Source organism: Grammomys surdaster, unplaced genomic scaffold (assembly GCF_004785775.1).
Source record: "Grammomys surdaster isolate TR1022 unplaced genomic scaffold, NIH_TR_1.0 116643, whole genome shotgun sequence".
Classification (NCBI taxonomy): Eukaryota; Metazoa; Chordata; class Mammalia; order Rodentia; family Muridae; genus Grammomys; species Grammomys surdaster.
In genome coordinates this window covers 3,050-8,208 of record NW_021613789.1, presented here as the reverse complement: position 1 = coordinate 8,208, position 5,159 = coordinate 3,050, and the positions used below count along the sequence as shown (strand labels likewise).

The 5,159-nt window shown below is 35.6% G+C and overlaps 1 pseudogene; it reads right to left on the bottom strand.

Moving 5' to 3' along the window:
- Positions 1–249: 249 nt before the first annotated feature.
- Positions 250–3,192, bottom strand: LOC114635711 (annotated as a pseudogene).
- Between the last annotated feature and the right edge of the window lie 1,967 nt (positions 3,193–5,159).

The following is a 5,159-nucleotide window of genomic DNA, read 5'->3' as shown; positions in this document are numbered from 1 at the left end:
TAATTACTCATGTCAAAGCTAGGCAAGGTAATTAAGTAGGAGGACAACAATGGGAAGGTTAGCCAAAGAGGAGTCAGTCTCTCTCTCTCTCTCTCTCTCTCTCTCTCTCTCTCTCTCTCTCTCTCACACACACACACACACAGGGTATCTCCCCAGTATGACTCCTTTCATGAATTACAAGGTGATACTGATATGCACAGGTTTAATCAAGTTGAATACCTTCATAGGGGTTCACTTCAATTTGTGTTTTTAATGCCTTTGAAGAACCCCAAAATGTGCAAAGTATTTACACACATTAGTTATATTCATAGGGTTTTCTCCATGTATGTGATCGTTTATGCCTTTGAAGATGATAGTGGTATGTGAAGTCTTTACAGCACTGGTGAACTTTCTAACGTTTCTCTCCAGTATGTGTTCTTTTATAACTCTGAATATTACTTTTATGTGTAAAGGCTTTACCACACTGTTTACATTCATAGGGCTTCTCTCCAGTATGTGTTCTTTTATGACTCTGAAGATGAATGTTCTGTGCAAAGGCTTTACCACATTGTTTACATTCATAGGGCTTCTCTCCACTATGTGTTCTTTTATGATTCTGAAGATTACTGTTCCATGCAAAGGCTTTACCACACTGTTTACATTCATAGGGTTTCTCTCCAGTATGTGTTCTTTTATGACTCTGAAGATAACTGCTCCATGCAAAGGCTTTACCACATTGTTTACACTCATAGGGCTTTTCTCCAGTATGTGTTCTTTTATGATTCTGAAGATGAATGTTCTGTGCAAAGGCTTTACCACATTGTTTACATTCATAGGGCTTCTCTCCACTATGTGTTCTTTTATGATACTGAAGATGACTGTTCTGTGCAAAGGCTTTACCACATTGTTTACATTCATAGGGCTTCCCTCCAGTATGTGTTCTTTTATGATTCTGAAGAACACTGTTCTGTGCAAAGGCTTTACCACACTGTTTACATTCATAGGGCTTCTCTCCAGTATGTGTTCTTTTAGGGCTTTGCAGATGTCTGTGGCATGCAAAGGCTTCACCACGTGTGTTACAATCACAGGGTTTCTCTCCTCTGTTTCTTCTCCTATGCATTTCAAGACCACTCTCATATACTAAGGCTCCAGTAAGCATTCTTTTATGTATCTGAGGATGACTGTGACTTGAAAGCACTTCATTACATTGAACATTTTGATAGGTTTTCTCTCCAGTGTGAATTCTTTCTTCCCTTTGAAGATGCCTGTGACATACAAAATCTTGATCACTTTGCATATATTTAGAAATTTTATCTACAGTATAAATTCTTCCATGCCTGTGTATGTGATTGGCCCTTTTGGAAGTTTTACCCCATGTATTATATTACTGAATATTTTTATATGTATGAATCACTTTTAGAGTGTTTTCTAAATGTAATGAGAAATCAGATATAACAGAGTTTCATCATTTTGTTTATGTCCATGGTGTTCTCCTTTATTATGGGTTCCATTACATCTTTAAGGATATCTGTTATTGTAAAAATATTTATTTCATGGCTCACATTCATAGCAATCTTTTCTCATATGATTTTTAAAAAATATATTTAAGAAACCGTGAAAGAACTCACAGCTTTTAAACAATGACTGCAGCCAGGCAGTGGTGGCGTATATCTTTAATCCCTGCACTTGGAAGGCAGAGGCAGGTGGATTTCTGACTTCAAGGCTAGTCTGGTCTTCAGAGTGAGTTCCAGGACAGCCAGGGCTATACAGAGAAATCCTGTATTGAAAAACTAAAAAAAAAGAAAAGAAAAAGAAAAGAAAATCATATCAAGTTCAACAAATCTACTGAAAGTGGGAATAATAACTTATCATCAAAATGTTCTGGGAGAGAGAGAAGTACAGGGTTTCTATCAATATCTTTAAATAATTGGGAACTGCATCCTCTATATAAAAATATAGATAAATAGATAGATAGATAGATAGATAGATAGATAGATAGATAGATTGATTGATAGATAGATGAACAGAGATGTATGTGCCTTACAATATACTATTAAAGGTAGAATAACAAATAAAAGGTACCCATATTGCATTCACACAATTTGAATTTTTGTACTCAAGAGACATGTGTGGTATTCACATTAAGTTTTCTATGCAAATTTCTCAACCCTTATGAACTTCCACTATCACGAAATTACCTACCTTCCTACATGTATGTGAGTAACATCTCCTTTATTGTGCACTGCTTGCTCATGAGAAGGATGTGGATGTATACACATAATACATTCAAAGTGTATCCTTCTTGTAATATTTACAGGTATTAAGATTAAACAGACTGGCAGATCTGCATTTTAGTGTCAATGGGGCTTTGCTTCAAATAGTACTATCGGTTAAGGCACTGTTTCCATGTATTCTACACTGAAGAATGCACTGCAAACAAAAATAGAATACCTGTCATAGAGGTACATGCATTTGTTAGAATTAAATACTCAATATCTTTAAAGCTCTGCTTATTTACACTGTCAGTTTTTTTTCTTTCTTTTTTTGTTTTTCTTGGTTCTTTTCAGACAGGGTTTCTTTGTGTAGCCCTGGCTGTCCTGGAACTCACTGTGTAGACCAGTCTGGCCTCGAACTGAGAAATACGCCTGCCTCTGCCTTCCAAGTGCTGGAATTAAAGGTGTGAGCCACCATCACTTGGCCTACACTGTTGTTTTTAACAAAACATCAAGAACACATGGAGATTTCTTCAGAGGCATATTTGGATCACCACATAAATAAATATTACCTTCCATATCTTCTAGAATTTTGAGAATTCTTTTCATAACTGTGGTCTTCCCAATAATAGCCTGAAACATAGTACCAGAAAATGTATGATATGAATTTAGGCAAAATTTAAGGTACTCTCTTCAGTGAACCTTAAACCACGTCTGATTCATTCACCTCATTCTTCCCCCTTCTCAATTGAAATTATAGAAGAGCATCAACAACAACAAAAGAAGCAAGCAAAAAGACTAACAAACAAACATACAACCAAGAAACCAGTTGCCTTCTGATTTTAAAAAGTAAAACAACATTAACAGTCTTACTTATAGCAGTGAGGTTCCTGAAGGTCTCCAGCATCACCTCTTTGTAGAGCTTCTTCTGGGAAGGATCCAGCAAAGCCCATTCTTCCCGAGTAAAGTTTACAGTCACATCCTCATAGGTCACTGCATCCTAAAACATCCCGTACATGTGAATAAAAGAAAGCATGGCGCTCACATAGTCAACATATATTTCATTGATATTGCATTCAAATGATTCCCACTTTTCCTCCAGTTACTTCCTGACACAGAAGTTATAATGTAATTACAAAGCCTTTTTAGAAGGAAGTGAATTAAAAGGTTCACTTCTCCCATTTCTTTATCTTTTCAATAGGATATACATTTGCAAGAAAAAGACCAATTAACAGATAGAAAGAGACAAGCAAACAGATCAACAGTACTAAGCACACATCATATTGTATGAATAATTACCAACTACAAAAAGTAAAGAATTATTTGTCAGATGGTTATTTATTATTTATTTATTTTTGCTATGGGAATCCTATTTATACATGAGTATGGAAGGTCTTTCCATCTTTTTAAATCTCGAATTCTTTCTTCAGGATTTGAAGTTCTTTTTGTATAGATCATTGACTTGCTTGGTTAGAGTTATACCATAATACATTATATAATTCGTGGCTATTGTAAAGTCTATTGTTTCCCTTGTTACTTCTCAGCCCAATTATCATTTGAATAAGGGACAGCTACTGATTTCCTTGAGTTGTTTTTTTTTTTTTTCCCTTCCAGCCACTTGGCTGAAGGTGTATATCAATTGTAGGGATTCTCTGGTCGAATTTTGGGGATCACTTATGTATAGAATCTTATCATCAACAAATAGCAGTACTTTGACTTCTTCTTTTCCAATTTGTATTCCCTTGATCTCCGTTAGTTGTTTTATTGCTTTTGCTATAATTTAAATGTTTATATTGAATACATAGGGAGAAAGTGGGCAGCCTTGTCTTGTACCTGATTTTCGTGGAATTGCTTTAAGGTTCTCTCCATTTAGATTGATGTTGAAGGACCAGGCACACATGAGATGCAAATTCATGCAAACAAACAAAATACTCATATTTATTCCAACATAAATTCAAAACCAACACAACAAGTAGGAAGCTGCCATGACCTACAATCCAATGACTCAGCAGGATTAGGCAGTATCACTGTCATCAGTACATGACTTCCTGGTAAACAGAGTGATATTCTCTGTCAAATTTCAAAATGCAAGATATGGGTGAAGCTCAGCAAAACAGCGTATGCTTGACATATACAAAAAAACCTATATTGTCAGCTGATAATATCAAACAACATCAGCCAATAGTACAAACCCAAAAACAACAACCAAAAAAAGCTATTTGCAGGACAGCCAAAGCTATAGAGAAAATCATTGTCTTCTAAAACAAACACAAAAAGAACAAAACTAAAAATAGTAAAACATTAAGCTAACAAAAATTTAGCCATAATGTTATTATGCACTATACTAAGGCTATCATTGTGTTATTTAAAAACTGAGTTCTGTGCTTCCATTTCTGGTTGTAATCATTATTTAAGCATCTCCAGACTCAATGTTTTATAAGTATTGCTCCACATTTATTCTCTGATTTGTCAATAAAAGCCAATAAGCCACTGACTGAGTAGGTAAGAGAATAAGCAGAACTTCCTCTCAGCCATGGAATGGGGAAAGAAAATGGGAGAGGGGATTCAGTATAAGGAGGGTCCATGAGACCTCGTGAGAAAACACTTCAAGCCTAGAGAGTCAGATCAGTACTAAAATGCAAGCATCACTAGGAATTTGACTAGAAAGTAGCCAGATTAGCTTAGAGGATGAAAATAAAGGAATATAGTTCATTTAGTTTGCACACAAAGCTTGATAAATGAAAATAATACTCCAGTTTAAATTTTCTGACTTAGTATTTCATGCTCCTTGAATAGATCTTCAGAGGTTCAGCTGATCCCAAACCAGCAACAGTGAAAAGAAAAAAAGAAAGAAAGAAAGAAAAAGAGAGAAGAAATGCAGAGGCAGTTCTTTTAAGAAATCCCTGCTGAGTCAAAAACAAGTTGCCCTTCAATACAAGCCAGCTTCCCAGACTGGACAGTTTCCTA